This window comes from Setaria italica, chromosome IX (assembly GCF_000263155.2).
Source record: "Setaria italica strain Yugu1 chromosome IX, Setaria_italica_v2.0, whole genome shotgun sequence".
Classification (NCBI taxonomy): domain Eukaryota; kingdom Viridiplantae; phylum Streptophyta; class Magnoliopsida; order Poales; family Poaceae; genus Setaria; species Setaria italica.
The window spans coordinates 5,945,725-5,967,546 of record NC_028458.1 but is presented as its reverse complement, the minus strand read 5'-3'; the positions used below and the strand labels follow the sequence as shown (position 1 = coordinate 5,967,546).

At 48.8% G+C, this 21,822-nt stretch overlaps 1 long non-coding RNA gene across 1 annotated transcript; it reads right to left on the bottom strand.

The window, feature by feature from the left end:
- Positions 1-1,186: 1,186 nt before the first annotated feature.
- LOC101755929 lies at positions 1,187-3,383 on the bottom strand. The gene is made up of 2 exons (XR_001164959.2): positions 3,221-3,383; positions 1,187-1,883 (listed from the first exon to the last, which is right to left on the bottom strand). It is a non-coding gene; the product is annotated as an uncharacterized LOC101755929 (long non-coding RNA).
- Between the last annotated feature and the right edge of the window lie 18,439 nt (positions 3,384-21,822).

Here is a 21,822-nt window from a genome sequence, read left to right as displayed (position 1 = left end):
GCTGAATATTGTAGGTTGCATCTACTGCAACTGCTGATCATGTTTTCTTTGCTTTTTACTGACCTCAGGGCTCAGGTTAATACGGCTGACCAGTAGTTAAACAATTTCACAATACTCATGCGAAAATTCATGTAGTAAATTTTAAAATGCTAATTTATTTTAACAAAAGCATAAATGACACGACGATTATTGCTAGTGAATCTCATTGACATAACACATTGTACCATGGCACCAAAATAGCTACAAAGATTAAATGTATACTTGATTACCAATTGTATAAATGAATTAAATAGATTGCAGACAGCTAAATAGACGACTCACTGTACAAGCTGTCTTTTTAGCTGCTGTGTGTGATGTGGCATTGTTCACAGACAGCTGTTGTTTAAACTGCTGTACGTGCCCTAACAACACACTGGATTCGCTTTTGCCCCTGCATCAAAGGCCGAGAATGGAAAGTTAGGACCAATAGTGAAAGATGGCGTCCTTATTCCGTCGTGGAACGGTAAAAGGCAGAGGCACAAGAGCGAGTGTTCATATAACGTGCATTTAGTTTCCTGAGACTCTGAGAGTGAATTAGAGAATACAGGAGTATATGTACACAAGCTATGCATTTGGAGAAAATAAACAGAAACCAATGGAGCGCAATCATGTTCCTTCAGGACCATTTGTCCTCGCAAGCAACAACCAGAACAGCGCCTCCTGACGACGTTACCATCTGTTTTCTGAATCTCATCTACCATTCTTGCAAGCAAACTGAGATAGCTCGATCATAACGAATTTAAAGGCACAACTCAAAAGGCGAAATTCATAAATCATAGCCAGCACGAGCTATATAGCGTGTGATATTTTTTTTAAACTGAAAAATGATATGCAACGAGTTAGTGTTCAACTATAAATGCTGTAATTTGCAGGTTTATCCACCTGTTTCTACTGCGTTCAGTCAGGGCAACTTTCCTAGCATTCCTACTGATTTAGCCGAATCAGCTTACCAATTTACTATTTTTCTATTTTTTTTCATTTTGATCAATGTTCATTTTTTGACAAAAAAATATTGATGTTTGCATGAATATCATACATGGAGGATAGTTTATATCTGCATATTGCTGCCAGCCTGCCACAGAATCCTTACTGCATTTTTCCCTTTCTTTATTGTAGGGGGATTCCCGAGAATATATAATGGAAGGAATAGACAAAGATAAAACATTAGTTGAAAAATAAATAGGGTTGGAACATGATGACTGCTTGAGCTGCACTGCAAACAGTACCACACAATGCTTCGACAATCAAGCATATTTATAGCATTACATCATGTTGCAGTTTCATGATTTCTAAGCACTGAATAAATAGCAGCTGCATTTCTGGAAATTCATCAAATACAGCAGTTCTTCATATGAAATGTTGATGGATGCAAGTTCTGCTTGACAATCTCCACAACGAAACACATAATAGCAGTCCACTTCAAACTGAAGGGATGGTAAGAAAGATTTAGGAGCCATCAAGAAGCTAGGGACTTTAGGCTCCCCTTATCCAGCCGTGTCTTGAAAGAAATTTGGACTTCATACTGAGCCCCAGGTATACGCAGACGTTTTAACCAGAACAACTTCTTGTGCAGCTCATGCATTTCAGCTTTCTGTTCCACAAACTGTTTCTTGATATGCATGGAAAATTGCTCCCTGGACTTCTTGTCAATATGAGGTGACCGCAACACAGTAAATAAGGCTCGGGATTCAGGCAATCCAACCTTCTTTGTGTATGGCAAAAGCCCCGAGACTTTGTTGCTTTGGCTCGTAAAAGACTTCATCACGACACGTATCTTTGCTGCCATGACTCCACGGCAGAGCAAAGCACAACTTTTTGGTCACTGTTTGCAAATACACTGGCACCTGGAAATGGTAAAAAAATAGCTTTGTCATGAAACCATGAAGCAATATAGCCAGAGAAAAAAAACTGAAGCAAATTAGTGTTGACATGGGTAAGAAATTTACGATGCAGTAGCATACATATCTATCAGAAACATGGTGCAAAAACAACATGAAAGGAAACATACATACAGTATTTCTAGCAAAAGGATTATAGCACATGTATTAATCTGCAATATGATGCCCTGTGCCCCAGTCACGCAAAATAAAACTAACTTCTTGGACCATTCCAACAGGGAATTCAGTATATGTTTTGAAGCAGTACAACTTAAGTAATTGAGCCCATTACAGATTTTCTATTGCGATAACAGAGAAAGACAATATAACCAGAAAATATCCTCTCCTTTTGTTCCGAGGATCATGCTAAATTATAATCAAAGATCAATTATGCATGTCAGCAAAATAACTAATGAGCGTACATGGCTTCAACCGATACAGTGGTGATATAAAGCTACAACAACACATTTTCTTGCTGATGCGCAGCGCCCTCGCGTATTCAGAAAAAACACATTTCTTTCTCTATGAAAGGAAGTAAATGAACATATTAGGAAAGACAACCCATTGAAAGACAGAGCTGCACTGTTGCGATTAGTAGAATGAGAAAAATATGATGGACCAGCAGCTTCCACTGCACCAAGAATTGCAACAGCATGGCCAGCAGCCGGTGAAGCTGGATCAACTCTGATCACTGGCCAAAATTTGCAAAGTAGCACTCCATGAAAGTTCATCCAACATACAGTTTTCACCTTTTGCCAATAGATTAATACAGCAAGTTGGGAATCACACTGAGATGTATTAATGCAAAAAATGAGAGTTAAGATTTTTGTTGCCTTCTGAACAATACTGAGGAACAACACTATTAGTATAGAAGTACCAAGTGAATATCAAGAAGCCCAGAAATTTAATAACCAACCACCAAATGCACTAATTAACAGCCACGAGCAATCTCTCAAGTAGCGATATTATCTTTAAACATGTCAGCCAACTAATTGTATAACAGTATAACACATTATTCCAGACATATTTCTGGGACTTTACTAACGCCTGCACTGCCCCGGCCGCCGGCAATGGTGCCACCCACAAGGCGCCCTCGCCACTAACTGAGGAAGCCGCTCGCCCCCGCCGTCGGCCCCCTCGCCTCGCCACCCTCGATCCACCGCCGCCGCCTGACGCTCCTCTAAGCCGCCGGCCATGGAGCCCTCGCCGGACAATCCCGAACCCGAAACCCTAACCCTCCCTAACCCAGCCACCACATGCTTCAATCCGAGAGAGGGAGGAGGAGCAGGAAGAGGAGGACCCACCTCGTCGCCGGCCGCTACCACTACCCACCAGAGCTGGACGCGCACGAATCGGCGGAGAAGAGGAGCTCGGACGGAGAAGGCGGCGCGGCTGTGGCTGTGGAGAGGAGCACGGTTGGCCGGTAGGCGAAGGTGCGCGCGTGGAGTGCACAGCATTGGGCTGGTTTTGTTTGTTGGCCCATTTGTTCATTGGCCCACTAATTCTTTTGTTTCTGCTTTTCTCTCAAAGAATTTTTTTTTGTTTCTTCCTCTTTTTTGTTTGGAATAATCTCCTGTTAATATCCAAGTAGATAGAGGCGGACTCTTTGACATCAATCATCGATATCTTTTCGGGAAAGCAAAGCCTAGTCTGCAAGTGGCAAAGTTCATGTTTTACATGATGTTATACGTGATCCATGCTCTTCCCAGCAAGCGGTGGACACAAATGGCACTGTCCAGCCTAGTATTTGAGGGTGTCCGGTTAATGCTGTCCAGTTTAGTTTCCATACCTGGTATTGTCAAGTTGATCTCTGCAAGACTGCCCATCTGCACAATTTGTCGCAGTCTTCGCAGAAAGCGAAAAAAATTGAATCAGCCGAGAGCGTTTTGATAAGAAAGGTGGCCATTGCTTCGTCAAGTGCAAGACACCACGGTAAGGAAATTCTGGCAGTCTATGAATTTGTGAACAAGTTGGGTTGGAACTCGTGGGTGGGGCTAAATTCTGCACAGCAAGTGGTATAACGCATTCTGAATTTGGAGGCTGGAAACTGTTGTCTTCCTGTGGCCTTGGCGGAATGCACGGGGCAAAGCCAGTGCCGGAGAGCAGACGAGTTGTGCACTGAACGGAATCATTGGCCTTCAAAATTTCCCGCCTCACTGCCTCACTGGATGACCATAAGACTAGTCCCAGTGCAAGGTTTCATCGTACTGTTTCCAAGGATGCCACATCATCCCATGAGGTGTATTCTCATGAATGAAACGGAGAGTCTCAGTGCATAGTTTCATTTCACGATTTCATAGGATGACCATGACATTTAATTGTGAGGCATGTGATTGGATATGGTTAGATGAAATGAAACTTTATAGCCCCCAATGCAAGTTTCATAGTCTTGGAAACAGTGTATACACAGTTTCATCCTGATGAAACTCCTTCCCTCTCTCACTTCATAACTATCATGCCATGTCATCACATATGCTGATGTGTCACTGTATTTAATGTACATGAAACCTCTATGAAACTCCCACTGGGATTAGCCTAAGAGATTCGCAGAGATCATGGCAAACTCCAACACTTTTGATCATTGTCCGCGGGCGGAGTGTTGTTTAGAAAGGCCAGCGAGCTGATTCACTTGAATTTCGTGAGTATCGATCGACGTTAAGTTCACTCCAAGGTCTTTGTAAATCATGTGCTCGACGACTGTCAGAATTCAGCGGCGCCCCGACGACTCTCCTTCTGATTGGACGGATTCCGCCGGACTACCGCCGCTCCAGGTGCATGCGTTCACGCCAGCTACATTGCTCACCCGTCGCTCAATACATGATGCCTATTGACGTCCGTACACGCCGCCGCCGTGGAGCTGGCCGTGGCCGGCACACCATTTGCTTTTCTGCATTGCCATCTTAGGAAATCATCCTAGATCGCCTAGGGAAGTAGTATAATTGAGTCATCTTCTCCTCCCCTTCTGGACCCTAGAAACCGAACTGACAGTGTTGGCGTCGAAATCGAAATACGTTCTTATTGTTGTTTAGTTCTGAGTCTGAAGGAAAACGCGGCATTAGTCCTGGTTGGTAGGAGTCAAAGATTCCAAAAATTCATCCAAGACTAAATTTTTGAGACGAAAGGAGGTCCTTTGATCTGGGACTAAAGACCCCCTTTAGTCTTGATTGGTGTTATCAACCAAGACTAAAAAGTTTCAAAAAAATAAAAAAAGGCCCATCCGCGCCGATCGCCCACCGCCACCTCGCCTCCTCCCACGCCCACCCGCGCCCGCCCGCCTCCGCCTCGCCACCGCTCTGCCTCCACTCCGCCTGTCGCCGGCCCACCCGCACCCGCCGCCGCCCCGCTGCCGCTCCTCACTGCCAGTGAGGGGCGAGCAGAGGGGGAAGGGAAGGGTCAGCAGAAGGGGAGGGGCAGCTCTGCTTCGGGTGGAGAGGAGAAAGGAGGAGAGGAAGCTTCGAGTGGGAGGCAACGCGCAAGAGGATAAGGTGGGAGGCGCCTGCATGCGTGAAGCGTGGGACGAGCGGTCTTTTGCCCTGGTTGGAAATTACAACCAGGACAAAAGGGGGAGCGTCGGTAGGATTTTTTTGGAGCTATTACAACCGGGACTAAAAGGGGGCTTTAGTCTTGGTTAGTATTTACAACCAGGACTAAATCCCTTCCCCGCGGTGGTCTTCGGTGGCACATTTTTGATCCGAAACTAAAGCCACTTTAGTCATGGGTCCAATATTAATTGGGACTAAAGGGGCTAGATGGAAGGTCAGTTCTCCGGTAGTGACTTCTTCTATTCTGCATCTGTTTGATTGTACATGTACGTGTAGATGTTCAAGAGCTTTGAGGAAGACCAGCCCATCTTCAAGCAGGCAAGTATTCCTTTGCCGAGCTTTTCTCTGTCCCATAACTTTTGGTAGATATGCATCATCACTGGTAGGGAAAACATCATTAGTATCGGTTGGCAACCCCTTTAGTATCGGTTTTGTAATTGGTACTGGAAATTCGGTACTAAAGGGTTCCCTTCAGTATCGGTTGAGCCAACCGGTACTCAAGGGTAGATCATCCAACGCTTTGATTAGAGAAGAACCAACAGTTGCGTACGCGTTAGTCTCCGCTGCTCCCCAGAAGAGGTACGCGACAGCTGCAGTTTTGGGACGAGCAATTAGATTCTAGATAGACAAGTAAAGATGTCAAATATACGATATACCGCATCAAAGGCTAATACAAAACTCACAATACCTTAAACAGCGGTGTGCCTGGCTGGGTGTCGAGGAGAAAAGCAACTCGCTTCACAAGACTATGGGATAGCTTGCTGATGTCGCGCAATGTACGCTGGTACTTCTTCTGCCTCTCACTAAGGTACTCGGGCCCCGCGTTAAACAACATCCATGGGTTGTACAAACGCTGAACCTTCATGGACGATGCTTGAAGGTCGAGTGAAAAAGACTACATGCTGTCCTTTGTATCCAGCCACCTCTATGGACGAGGCTTGAAAGTCGAGAGAAAAAACAAACAAAACTCATACATAGATCGGCATCCCTTTCCAAACCAAAATATCACTGCATGCCTGTATGAGAATGCAGGCGCACGACTTAAGCAAGAAATTTTACTTTTACCATATCATCTTTATGACATTGGCCAAGGGGAGATAAATAGTAATGAGTCAATATTTACTGATACTCATAACAGTGATGACACCTCTTCTGGAGTTGTGCCTGATGTGCAAGTTAATCTTGGAAGAAATCCAGTGCAAATTGTGAGGCAAAATGATCAAAATAAAGTGGTGTGATACTATTTCTTCTGTGGACCTTATACACATACTACTCTAAGAAAACCTTCACACCAACACCAACACGGGAGACCAACTCTCTACAAAAGAACCCAAATATTTTATTCACCTACTCACAACTTGATACAATACTCACTCTTACACTCTTTATGTGGCTACCCTACCATAACACCATAACACTACATGACAATCTTGCCATCTCTTCACTTATGGCTTATATGCCACTCTATGCCATGGTACGGGTAGGAGGGAGGGAATCACCTCTATTTATAGGTGCTCATGATCATTGTGGTGTTGCAATGTGGCAACTTTCACACTCTTCCATACAAAATATCCTAACTCTAGAACCCTTTCCATCCTTATCTAGTTTTTTATATTTCTACCAGGCTAAAATATCTAGTTCTATAGTATTCTACACTTCGCCATGAAGCATGGCAACTATGGCTCATCCATTCTCTCCAATTTTCTAGAACCTTTTTACCTTGCCATGATCTTATCCTTATACATGGCAAAGTTAATCTCTTGAGATCTTCACAATCTTCTACAATGTTCCAAGTATGCATTGCATATTTTAATAATCTCACGTCAGAAGGTCAGTTGGACCGTGATGGCTACTCATGTACAAGATTCGCACACAAGGTTAATATCCAATGGAGAGCTACACAGGAAGTAGTTGGAGTAGCATATCAAGATCATAATCTTTTGTATTATGCGGAACATTGCCGGTATGCCAAGGACCCATCTTCGAAGCAGTCAAAGGACGATGATAAACCCACAAAGAATTTGAAACATTCAAGGCAAGCTGAGCAGTAATCCTCAACTTCGAGAAAGAGGATCAAGTAAACTGTCCTTAGATCAATATCCAGGAAATGTTTCCTCATATATGTCCATACTGTCTTTATGTTTTAATAACAATTCACTTCCTAAATATCTGTTGTTTTCTCTTTCTTCTTTTGCCGTGAAGCTGGATGACCACCGTAATCAGTTGATTTATGTAATTTACAACACAAGACCTCATCATGCAACTTGTTTCGACTTCAAAAATACAGATTGGTTTTGTAAACAAGTGGCACATGAGTAGTTCCATTCCCATATCTTTGTCATTTCACCTAGCCAAAGTCTTTACTTTTTTTTTTCAAAACGAACCAGGCAGGAGAGTTGCCGATTATATTAAAAAGAAGATGAAGTCCAGACTGAGTGAAAACAACAAAGGAAAAAAACAAAAAAACGCCGACAGGTTGGATTGGTCATCAATGCATGCCGCAACATGCCCACGCAACCATCTCAACATAACAACACATCGACCGGTTGGATCGGGATATCAACACGCGCCGAACTCAACACATGACGATGGTAGCAGAACCGAAGTCTTACCGCGGTACTCACCAACATTCACGCCTCATATAGTCACTGAAAACCTACAGATGTGACCCTGCGCCGACAGGGAACCGAAAGAAGCGGACTGCACCACAACGAGAGAGCCACCGCCATGCAGGACCCTCCACCGTAGTGTCGCTGCCACCTGACAGAGTGATATCATCAAATTCGGACCTCTCGTAGGCTGTCTCGCAATTGCCACCACGATAACACAACGCACGGGGGCCTCGCCACATCCGCTGTTGGACTCCACCTCGCTCTCGTCGTCTCGAAGAAACACCGTGCGCGGGGACCTCGCCACGCCCACCACAGTACTCCATGTCACGGATCCATTTCTGTAGTTGCCTTCAGGGTGGTGAGCAATGTTGCCCCACTCCCCCAGATCTCCATCGATCAGCCAAGCCACCGCCGCTGATCGACTTCACCTCGTTGCTTCACCCACACACTTGGCCTTCGCCGTCGTGTCAGGAAGCCAAAGTCGCTTGCGCCGTCTTATGACAATGTACCGCACCGGATTAGCCCAGCTAAGCTGAGAAACCCGCTGCAGTCCGCTGTAGTCCGCTGCAAGCCAAGCCGTCCCACAATGTCGTTGCCGCAAGCGTCGTCCTCCGACGTAGTCCCACACTGCACTGACTGTTGCCAAGCAACGTCAGCCGCCGTGGTCCGCTGCAAGCAGCCAAATCCGACAATGTGCGACAACCCCTAGCCACCACCATAACTGCAATGACCTTCATGTGTGCTTGGTAACACTCGTCCAGCTTGCCAAGTGGCGGAATTGCCGTCACCAGCTGCTGTCACCCATGACCAATGAACCGGTAATGCCTTAAGCCAGGTTGGATCTCTAGAGACAACGCCTCCAAGGAGGGCATGACGCTAATGGTGTCGTCGTCGCTCGTCTAGGGTTTTCACCCAGAGAACCCCGTGCAGCCGGGTTGTAGCTTGAAACATGATGCCCCTAATGGGGAAAACGACACCCTAGGGCGCTGCCGTCATCTCCACCAACAAGACGTCGGCGAGGGCTTTCGCCCGGAGCATCCCAACCCCTCACTACGCCCACACGGCTTGGCATCCTCGGACCATAGCCATGGTAGCCTATCCGGGGCGGCGCCGCCGCCACGCCTCCATGCCTCTACCTCCGCTGCACTCGCCACCCTGATGCACCACCACCGGACCCTATAATAGTTAGTCGAATTATACCTTGTCTTAATTTACACAATCGTGGTTAGTGTACCTGCGGACGATGACAGAATATACACATTTCTGGACCCTTCGTGCTAGCACTCATGAATGGCCCCCATGTGTCCTACGCCACATGGGTAACGCATATGTAGTTACCCACATATTAGCACATACATTACCATCCACTATAGTGATGGCACCCAAACATTTAACACTGAATGGGCAGTGCTTCATACGTTACCATGGTAACGTATTCACTTCCCGTATAAAATGCCTTATGGGACAGTTGTACGTCTCACTTGCTATACCAACATGATCTTTATACCTCGTATATTGCTATACATGCCATGCTCAAGTAAGCCACTGCTTGAGCATAGCGTTTGGATCACATCTCACCAACAAAGAGGGTCATTATTGTGCAAGAAAGTAAGTTTTGATAGAAAGTAAATGTGCTGGAAGTCGGTTATAATAGTAGCCACCTTAATAACATCAATCCATTAATCCCTAGGGCTTACGTGCTATCTTCTTAATACATTAGCGTAAGCAACGCATTTTAAGGACTCAAAATTCATTTTTTAAGTTTTGAAAGCCCCAAAATAGTCTTGTTAACATCATCCATTGCATGTTTTGGCTCTGATACTAGCTGTGGTGGAAACGCTCAAATTAAACCGGCTTAAGTGTGCTAACCATCATCTTAATGGTTAATCTGGCCATACATAGTTAAAACGGTGTAATCTGACAGTCCGTCGGGTGAAACTCGATGCAACCACTGAATATCTCAATCGAAACAACATGCAACAAGTCTCACTCGAAGGTGAGCGCAGATGATACAACATGGTATTTTAGGTTACAAACACATAGTTCTTAATTAATTTACAAACCGAGTTTGAAATTCATAAAATATTACAAGTCGGAGTTCTTGAAATAAAATATAGTGGAAGTCTAAATGATAAAGCGAGAATAAAGATGCTGTGGTGGAACCACCTCGGATTAGCTTGATTAAAACATGGTTAAGTCGCCTGACATGCGACGCTCATGCCTTAGCCAAGTTAACACGAAGTGCCGTCGGATTTCATCCGATTTAACCACTTTAACAGGACCGAGTTAGCAAACTCACACGAAGGTGAGCGGTTCCAGAGAATACAACAAGTCCACTGAGTTAAACAATTTGACCATTTAGTTCAACAACAAACAATCATCATAGTTTTACAAGGTTCAAAAGCAGCGGAAAGTTAAAACAGCGGAAGCTAGCGCCGGGGTCGGACGTCCTTGGTGAGGCCAGCCAAGACATCAGTGATCCCTTTCCTCGCCGTCCAAGGAGGGATCCCACTCGACCGTCCAACCCGGAGGGAGTTGGGGCGGCCAAGTGCCAACAGGAGCAGACTCAGGAGCTGCGACTTCACCTGAAAAAGAAAAAGCCACAACAAGGCTGAGCTACTAAGCTCAACAAGACTTAACCGATCGGGAGTAAAACTACTCCACCTCTTCTAGACATGCAAGGCTCTTTGGCTGAGGGGTTTGTTTACCAAAATCACTAAGTAGATCCTTATCTTCAAGGTTTTAGCTCAGATTCTAGGTTCATTAACCGGTCTAAGTTGGCAACTTACTTCTAAGCAACAAGATCCAACCAAAGGATATATAACATCAACAAGATCATGTCATCATCAGATTCCTTTATTACTCAGTGTAGCATAGCGATCAAGCAGTCTCAAACTGTGAGAGGCAGACGAATCAATTCGAGTTCTTTAACCATGCATGGTGAACCTAACCTCACGACATCCGCGCACCACCGAGGGTCGCTTCCTGTGTCGGCCTTCCCCATCAATTCCCTAACCCGTGTCGGGCCCATTTCCTTTGGTGCAAGGTTCCACAGACCCGGCCTCTGCCGTTCTGTGACCACACTGTTGGGATACAAGGTACGCTACACTAGCGCAAATCAAAATTTCCACCGCGTAAAACCAGGAAGAATTGCAGTATAAGGATCACGGGATTACCACTCGATGCACTACTGGTGCGGAAGATGTACATTTGCGTCGATGCAGTGAAGACGATCAACGTAGTCGTACGTAGTCGATCACGTCAACGTCCAGCAGCTCCTCAGCAGCTCGTCCACGTGCAGCAAGATCGCCCTCGTGCCGCGGCTCGTCGGCGGCTCGACGTGGCTCGTCGGCGGCTCGTCCAAGTGCTGCAGGCGCAACACCTCCAAGGTATCCACACGTGCAGGGAGGAAGCGTCGCAAACCGGACTGCTAGATCCGCAAGTTGCAACAGGCGAGGGCGTGGGAGGCGCGGCAGATGTGTTTCACCAAAAAGGTGTAAACCCTAGGGCGCCCCCACCCCTCTATTTATAGAGGTTCCTAACGGGCCTCTGGGTCCGAGGCCCATTAGTACTTCTAAACCTAATCCAACTCGGATCACATCCGAATTGGGCTTCCAGCCCCTTAAGTGTGTGACCCTATGGGTTCGGATACATATAGACATGGCCCGAGTACTCCTACTCGGCCCAATAGTCGGTAGCGGCCTCTAGCAAGACGTGCCAACTCCTATACGCACACGAAGATCATATCAGACGAACCATCACAACATAATATACATGCTATTCCCTTTGCCTCACGATATTTGGTCTAGCTTCAAGCCGACCGCTCTTTCTCAATCCTGTGATTCGGAATCCCTTTGTAGGTTAACTCTTAACCATACGTAGCATGGCCATGCATTTTCGGATCCGATCACTCGAGGGGCCCAAAGATATCACTCTCAATCAGAGAGGGGCAAATCCCATCTTGATTGACCATGTCTCATAGCATGCTTCTTGACAAACCCGAAAGCTACCTTTATAACTACCCTGTTACGGTGTAGCGTTTGATAGCCCCTAAGTAGGTCGATCCACATCTTGAATACATGCGACAATCTCAGGTCTAAGGACAAAGCGTATATGTTGTTTAAAGAGAGAACTACTTCTCATGTTGGGTCAGTCCTAGCACATGTCTCCACATGTGCCCACATTATTAGTTCAACATCTCCATGTCCATGACTTGTGAAACATAGTCATCAGCTAACACATGTGCTAGTCTAATATTCATGTGTGTCCTCACATGAACTCCGACTAGGGACAACTTTAGAATAACCATACAAGTAAAGAGTTTCACATACAATTCACATAATTGCAAATCAATTCAAGTAGCCTTTAATGGATATTCAATAAACACAATATACAAATCATGGATACAAATGGAATATCATCATCTCTATGATTGCCTCTAGGGCATACCTCCAACACACACTTGCCACCACGTGCGGCCGCAGGGGAACTCCGTTCCAAGGACAATGGGGCGACCGCTCACGTCTAGGTTCAATCCGGTACTAGGCTTCCTCATCCCATACTGAGTATGAGGTTAGTACTTTCAAATACTTGATCACGAACACCACCACTGTCGGGCCTTAACAGATTTCATAGACAGACGGGACGATCAGCCGACCACCAAAAGTTAACCAGAACCCTGCCCCGTCCATCATCCTTATAGTTGTGACAGAAGGAGAACAACCAACTCCTACAACTCGCGAGTGACAGAAATCACTCGACTTTTACCGCTTCCTATTTAAGCATAGCAACTACTCGGTCCAACAGCTAGTGTTCAGATCAAGGGACTATGCCATGCATCTATGGTTGCAAACAACTCCTATACGTAAATACACAAACATGAAGAAGAAGGCATGCGCAAGTTTGGGAAACTGGGGTTCATGCTCCGGGGCTTGCCTTCAAGCGAGGAGGAAGGGAACGGGTATTCTGTTGGGATGGCTTCGGCTTCTGGCGCCGGGTACAGCTCGTAGACGCCGTCGGCGAGATGCAACTCTACACGAATGCAAATGCAGGAGTTAGCACTTAGACAGTTATTTCAACAGCAACACTTGCAAGTTAAAGCTCGGACACTGGTAGCAAAGCTACAGAAAAGGTGGGGAAGTGTACTTGAGTTGGTGGAGAGCAAGATAAAAGGGTCGGATGGGAAGAAACTTATGATCTAACCCTTAGACTAGAGGGGTAGTTGTGCTGGGGGGTCCTCAGACTTAACGCAGAGAAGTTCCCGATCTTTACACATACACCCTCGGGTCAAGGAAAAGGATACAACCGAGCCCTCGGGCGAGGCGGAAAAAGGGTCGGCGAAACAGACAGGGTCGGGCGAGACGGAGAAAGGGGTCGGACGAACGGATAGGGTCGGGCGAGGCGGAAAAGGGGTCGGACGATCGGATAGAGTCAGGCGAGGCGGAGAAGGGTCGGCAGCAAACCTTCGGTTTACAGGTGAAGCTTAGGGTCGGGAAGGGGCAGACTTGGGTGGAAGGACTGAAGCACTAAGACTTGGGCAGCGGCGACGTCCGGCGGTGCTCCGGCGGCGGCGGTGCTTCTTGTGGACAACAAGCAAGCTTTAGCACAGCGCGGAGGAGCAAGCGACTGGGTGGATTGGGAAAGGCGGGTGTTGAGCGGAGAGGAGAGTTCCTCAAGAACATAGGCGGCAGCGCTTGAGCACGAAGTAGAGGAATGGCGGTAAGGCAACAATGGCGAAGGGGACTCCGGTGGGACTCTGGCATCCCCTTTTATAGCTGCGCGGGGAGAGAGATAGATAGATAGAGAGAGAGAGAGAGAGAGAGAGAGAGAGAGCTGGAGCAGCACGAAGACCGGGAAGAAGCGATGGAGTGCGCTACCATGGCGGCGATTGAGCAGCGGGTCGGCGGAACAGGACTTCGGGGATGACACCTTCGGCCATTGGACACCAGAGACAGGGTGGCACAGGCGCGGTTTTGCCGGTGGTTGAGATTTGGCGGAGGCGGGCGTCGTCGTGCGGCGAATCTGATGGGTGTGACAGGGGGAACGGCGCTGTGAGCGAGGTTGCACAGGTGAGAAGACAGGCGGGCTGCGGCTGCGCGGGCGAGCGCGAAGCAACAGTCTGTCGGGGCACAGCTCTGGCAAGGCGGAAAAGGAGCTGTCACGGCCGGGGTTGGGGTTGACGGAGGAGGAATCGTCGCGTAGCGCATCTGGGGTGGCGCGACTGTGGAGAGGCGGCGGAAAAGCCGGGAGGCATCGAGCCTTGCAGCCGGGGGTCCGGCGAGGTGATGATGGGCGCGAGCTGCGAGGCGCTGCAGAAAGGGTTGAAGGGGGCTTCCGCTACGATTGGGGAAGAGGGCGCGGGAATCCATCCGGTCGCGACCGGCGATAGGGCGGAGCGACGGGGGTCGGAAGAGTTGAGCCACGCGGCGGAGAAGCTCTGAAGCGGGCATGCTACTCGAGTGCGTCTGTCTCGGGAGATCTGGGGGAAAGATTTGCGGATCCACCGGTCCGTCTCGGTTGGTCCACTGCTCAGATTGAAGGGAGACACTGTTGGGAAGACTTCGAAGGATCCGAGGGGGGAGTTGGGGGTCGGCAGGGGTCGGAGCTGGGAACCGGCGGAGAGGGGTCGGGACCGGAACTGGAGGGTGAGCACTTAAACTCGGGGAAGCTGAGATAGGGGGATCAGGGACTCGGATTAGATTAACTCGAAAGATTTGGGTTCGGTCGTCACAGATACATGACGACATGAGTAGCCCGCCACATGTCATCCAACATGAAACCACCTCAAGGCGAGGCCGGAGACCACTCAACCAACCACCCTTCAGGTAAAGGACGACCATCCCAAGGTTAACAGGCAACCAACTCTAACATTTCATCACAAGTACCTGAAAGTAACAACAAAGCAAGGCTGAGTATACTAATACTCAGCAAGACTTACCCGACTATGGTATAAACTTAGCCGACTCCTAGTATGAAAGGTTTTTGGCTGAGGGATTTGTTTTGCCAAAAAACAACTAAGAGTGGATCCTTACTTTGAGGTTTTAGCATCCAATTTAAGGTTGAGCTCCATTCTAAGTGAGCAATATTTTCAAACTTTTCAGTGTGGAATAACAATTTATTAGATAACAACATCAATACCATTTCACATTTCCTTTCATTCCACTTCTTACTACGATGTGACGCAGTGATCAAGGTTCTCTTAACCGAGAGTGGTGGCAAATCGATTGGATTTATAACCTTGCAAGGTGGACCTATACACACGATATATGCATGCCCCGTCGAGCCACATATAGCAAACGGTCCCCTTAGAGAACGATGGCAGTTGCAAACTCCTGCGACCCTCGAATGCTAGTCCCCACCGGTATCTCCCCGAGCCTGACTAGCACACAAATAGGAAACAGGACCAATTCAATCTGCAATCGTGCCCTAAGGTACTAGGCTTTACCAGTTTCAACAACCTCTTACTCTCAACATATGTATAGTACAGTTCAAACTTGATCAGCAGGGCCACAACGGACCTTAATCGACACAGGCGGAGCGCAACCACAATACTAACTTCACTTTATTTTTTGTTTCCACCCGATTTCCAATTCTTTTCTTTCATCAGTGATTCATTCTTAAGTAACTTGCCTTAATTAAGGTCCTATGTCTCGCGAGCGACAGGCAATCACTCAACTTCTACCGTTCTTAATTAAGCATGGCATTTCTATCGACCTACACATACTATTATTTCAAACCTGGGAGTCCTAGGGATCATGCAACTAAGATTTCATTCAACTCCTAGTAACTTAATGCAAAAAAGTAAGTACGTATTTAAGATAATTGCATAGTTTTGAAATTATGGGTTATGCTCCAGGGCTTGCCTTCCAAGTGGTAGAGTTAGAGTCAACTAGGCCTCGGGCCCTTCCGACCTTGGGCTAGGTCTTCGGGCTTCTGCTGTTGATCCTATCTTCTTGTTCACCCCCGATCTGGTACACCACGTCCTCAGCTACGGAATCTACATGTATGCCATGATGCAATGCAAGTGAGTGAATAAATTGTAAACACGACAAAGCAATTTCAAGTTTTGTGCAACAACTCAATCATACAACAATTAAAGACCATGGAAGAGCATACTAGTGTAACATTATCTACACAAGGAAACATGGTTACTAGAGTTTTCATGTGAGACATGCCATTATCAAACTAAGCCAATAATATTTTAGTAACTTTGGTTGCAACATGGCATGAATACCATGTCCTGAAGAAGTGATTTAGCATGTCATGATGGCAACAGATCTAGGTAAAACATGTTTGTGAGTGAACTATAGCAATAACATACTAGATGCCAAATAAATGACACATACAAGCAACCATAAAGATTCTGTTAGCAAATTTTTCAGGGATGATCATGCTACTCATGAAGAGCATAAATACTCATTTGTGGGCCTAGAAATCCTAGTAGCAATTATCTTTAATAAATAAACTAGCTTTCAACATGAATAAATGTTCAGGAAGCATCTGTTGGTCTATGAACATGAATGATTTACAAGAGCTTTCTCCCTACACAATAAATCTACTACAAAAATTTAAGATGGATTTGGTTACTACAGAATTGACTAAAAATCAAACATGGTTACACTGCAGATATGAAGAATGATTTATAACTAGAGTTCTATCATCAGTTTAGTGCTACAAACTTTATAAAATGGCTTTCAACACTATCATATACTACTATGAATTTATCAGGATTTTGTGAGCACAAGAACTATTTATTCCACAATAAGGAGATTAAACAACATGCATTTTGATAAGCAACAGAAACATCTATTTCACAAGAACAAGTATTTTTACTAGGTAGATAAGAGCATCAGGAACCTAACAAAATTTATTTCGCATTTTATTATTTTCCTATGATTTTATACGGATTTTCAAAGTTTCAGCCATTTCAACAAAAATTAAACCCGAAAAAGAAAAAATGCCTTTGCGAGAGATCCCTCTGAAATAACTTTTTCCAACAGATCCACCCTTCCTTTTACGAACCAGCCCCTGAATCTTTCACTTAAGCCCCTTAACAAACTTCCACCTCACACTTACCCAGAACTTTTACTCGTAACCTCCTGGACTTTCTATTCTTTCGCAACTCGACCCTCGGCCTTCTTCTACCTCGAGACAGAGCCCAGTGCAAGGCGGCGGCGCCCCTCCCCGGTGACTAGCCTGCGAGCCTCCCTACATCTAGGTGCACCCGCTCCCCTAGTTTTTGACTCAAAACTCAAACCCTAGCTTTACTTTGTTGGGGGGCGCTAAGCTCGCGAATGAGTGCGGCAACTGGCCTAAGGAGGTGAATAGGTGAGAGCTTCATGGTCAGGGGCTCACTGAGGTTCGGTTTTGGTGGTTTGTGGGAGTAGAGGAGGTCGGGAAGTGAGAGTTCGACGGTGGGGTGGAGCTCGGGTGGGTGGCGGCAATGGTGGCATTGGAGCTTTAGTTCCCAACGATTTGGGCCATGGCGGCAAGCAAGAGGTGGTGGGGATGGAGCTGGGGAGGTGTAGGAGTGGTGGGCGGTGGGGATTTGAGAATGGCGGAGGTTGGTGGGCGAATTTGGCTGGCAGACAGGGGTGGTTTGCTCGGCTCGGTTTGCTTGGGTCCTTGGCCATGGGGTTGAAGTGAGAGGAAGAGGAAGGTGAGACCGACTGGGTGGAAAGGAGATAACACCGAGGCGCGATTGTCGGTCTTCGGTAAGGCTCTGGCAACCAATGCGTCAGGCGCGACAGGGGCGGCACAGGTGCGACAGGGTGAGGCTAGGCGCGGCAGAGGCGAGCGCCGGCGTGGCAAAGGTGTCAGCGGCATGGGCGCGGCGGAGTTGTTGGCGACGGGACGACGGTGGTATGGGCATGCGCGGGTTGATGGAGCTTGCTACAGGTTGACCACGCAGAGCCGCGCGGGGTATGACGCAGGCGGCGGCGTGCTCCTACCGTGTTGTGTCTCCCACGACAAGGAATTAGAGGGATGGGAGGAGGGAGGAAGAACGACAAGGAATTAGAGGGATGGGAGGAGGGAGGAAGAAGGAGAGAGTGGCAAGTGGACCCGCGATTTTTTTCTTGAAAGATCTTTACTCCTCCAAATGAGGAAGCTACTACTGATAAAAAAAATCCTCCAAAAATACCCATTGGAACAATAAAATCACAAATAACACAAAGGACCTTGAACCCACTCCAAAGCTAAAACAGATTGTCCAGAATTTGAGAAGTAAAACAGTTAAAATTGAAACTTTGCTGCATTTTTATCACTAGCAAACATCACCCAAAAATTAGGAAAAATTCTATGAATTCATCATTTCATACCTAGTATTTGAAGAACTTAACAGAAGATACAGTTGTACTGCAAAAAACTTGAGTTGCTTTACAAAGTTGACTTTAGACGATAACTACAAATAAAAGGTTTTAACCAAAACAGTGCCATGATGCTCATATTTGATGGTGATCAAGTTTTAGTTACGATTTCAACACCCGGGATGTTACACTCCTTGGCACCCGCGCACGGCCATCCGTCGCTGTGGCCGCGCGCCTCCGTCTCCACACCCGCACATAGCCGCCGGCGCCCTGGCGCACCATCCGCCATCTCCAGTCGCGGCCACTGTCGCCGCAGCATCCCCCGCCCAGATCTGCCGGGGTCTCACCCGTGGCCAGCTCCTCGGGCCGCCGCTCAGCTTGGTTGGCGCGCTCCTGCTGCGCGCCTCCTCCAGCCCGAGGCCTACCGGATTCGACCGTGGGGGCACCGGAGGCCCGCACAGCCCGCCGGAGCCGGCCGCCGCCGCCACCGCACGGGCCGCTCACGGCCTCCGCGCAACCCAGGCCGCTCGCGAGGCGCGCTAACCCTAAGCCAGTCGGCCCCCGCAAGGCGAGCCGCGGCCCAGCACTGGCCCGCCACCAGCGAGGAGCGCCGCGGCCCCGCGCTGCCCGTCCACGCGAGGCAAGCCGCAGCCCCACGCCGCTTGCGAGGGGAGTCGCGTCCTGCGCCGCTCACCTCCACCTGGACCCTGCCGCCGCATGGTCCGCAGAGCCGGCTCCATGACGGACCGCGGCAAGCCAGCCATGGCATCGGCGGCCGCGACGTCCACGTGGAACGCCGCAGGCGGCAAGGGCCCCGCCGCCTCGCACAGCCACCGGATCCGAGGCCCGATGAGCTCCAGCACCGCGGGACGCCGCCCACGCCGGTGAGCCACCGCCGGTGGCTTTGGCGGCCGCGCCCGCCCAGATCAGCCGGAGTGGAGGAGAATGGCCCCACCGCTGCCCTCATCGAGAGCCGCACAGGCTTCCTGCGGCCCTCTCTGGCAGCGGTGCGGCGGGAGAAGGCGCCGGCGGAGGTGCGGCGGCTCGCGTTTCAGGGCCGCCCGAGTCGCTCACGCGGGGACGACACGGGGGGCCAAAGTCTTTACTAAGGGGCTGTTTGGCAATAGGGTCATAAAATTTAACACCTGTCACATCGGATATTTGATGCTAATTAGAAGTATTAAATATAGGCTAATTATAAAACTAATTGCATAAATGGAGTGTAATTCGTTGCTAATTAGAAGTATTAAATATAGGCTAATTATAAAACTAATTGCATAAATGGAGTGTAATTCGCGAGACGAATCTATTAAGCCTAATTAGTTCATGATTTGACAATGTGGTGCTACATTAACCATTTGCTAATGACGGATTAATTAGGCTTAATAGATTCATCTCGCGAATTAGCACAGGATTCTGCAATTAGTTTTATAATTAGCTCATGTTTAGTCCACCTAATTAGCATCCGAACATCCGATGTGACACTACTAAAGTTTAGCACTTAGTATCCAAACATCCCCTAATTCTTGTTGCATTTTAGCACTCTGTTAGAGCCCAAAAAGTTTTTAGGGAAAAAAGTGGATTGGAATTTGGGCAACCCGGATATAAATATAGAGCCAAAAAGCTTATTGTTTATTTCAGAGCCCCACGTCGAATTCGTCTTTGTGTCCTCGATCGTCGATCGATCGGCTCCTTTGGCCCTGTGATGGCGATGGCGACAGCGACGGGGCAGCGAGCAACCAAGAAGAGGAAGGCGGCCGAGCCCGCGCCGTGTGGCGTCACGCTGCCCGACCACCTCGTCGCGGAGGTGCTCGTGTGCCTGCCGGCGACGTCTCTCGCGAGGCTCCGCTGCGCTTGCCGCTCCTGGGACGCCGAGATCTCGTCGCGTGCCTTCCAGGAGAGGCACCACGCTCTCGCCGCCGCCAAGCTCGCCTTGCTCCAGCCTCCAGTCGGCACCTGCGCACATTGCCTACTTGCAAGTAATTACAAGCGGGAGCCGGCGGCCTGCGGAGATGATCATCAATTGCAATGACTGCCCGAGTGTCATCGGCTCCAAGACCTGCTTCGGCCTCGTCCTCGTCGAGACGCCGTGCGACGCGGCCTACTACGTTTGCAACCACACCACAGGTGACATCCTGCATCTCCCGCCGTCACACCAAAAGGGTTGCACTGCTGGCATCGGCTTCCACGCGTCGGCTCGAGAGTTTAAGGTGGTGAAGGTGCGCATCTAGTCGGGCAAACTGCACGCCAGGCTGCTCACCGTCGGCGACGCCCAAGGCTGGAAGGCGCCGGCGGCCGCCCATTCGCTGCAGGTCGACTTCATCGACGACGACATCATCGACCCATATGCTTAGCCGGTGTTCGCGGACGGGCGCATTCACTGGATTTTCAGGACACGGTACCTTTTCAAGCCCCACGGCATACTCTCTTTCTCGCTCGCCGACGAGACCTTCCGGCGTGTCGCTCAGCCGTCTTTCTCGACGGCCGACCTCGTCCCGTACTACTTCAACGGGGACCAACAGCACGAGATCCAGCTCTGGTGGAACCGTGGCGTGAGCTCGGAGAGCGGCGAGGAAGTGGCCGTACCGGTTGGGAAAACGCTGGCAGAGCTCGACGGGCGCTTGTGCATGATGCGCGACGTCCGCCACCGCAGCGACGTGGGCGGCTTGCTGTTCGAGGTATGGAAGTTGCAGGACTACGAGATGGGGATCAGCTGGTCGCTGGACTACCGCATCGACCGGACGCCGGGGCGCATGGCCGAGCGGCTGACGACGCCGTGGCTCGTCGTCCTGCTCAGGTACCTCGACGGCGACGAGGGCTCCCAGTCCCAGGGAGGCAATAAGAGGAGGCTCCTCCTCGCCACCACGGCGCGGGAGGCCCATGTCTACGACCCGGACTCCGGCACTCTCCGGACGGTGGCCTCCATCGCCGGGGGCGGCGACTCGCCAAACGATTCTCTGCGCCTCGTGCTTTACCAGGAGAGCCTTGTCCGGTTTACTGGCATGAAACAAGGCAAGGGTGAGATCGAGTTTGTGAAGCTTGAGTATAATTAGTAGAATGCCCGTGCGTTTCAAGTGTATCCGTGATTGATGTCTTGTTTTGCCCTTTGATAGCACTTCACCTTCTTCTTCTTCTTCTTCTTCTCAAGAACTCGTGCTCCAAAAACGTGATGTTCCTTGCCAACTGAATCTTCTTGTTTGGTGTGACGGCGATGTTACCTGTGGGTGAGAACGCGCCGGCGCGGCGATCCATCGACGCCATGTCCTGTCCACATGCTGCTCGCGGCGGCAATGCCAGCCGGAGCTGCTCTAGGAGCGTAGATCGAAGGATCCTGATGTGCGCGCGGCGGTAGGACGGGGTTCTATCACCGCAGAGACGCTCAGCAGTCGGCGACGGCGGCGGGAAGCCTGTGATCGCGGCGACGACGGGGAGCTGGGTGGTCGCG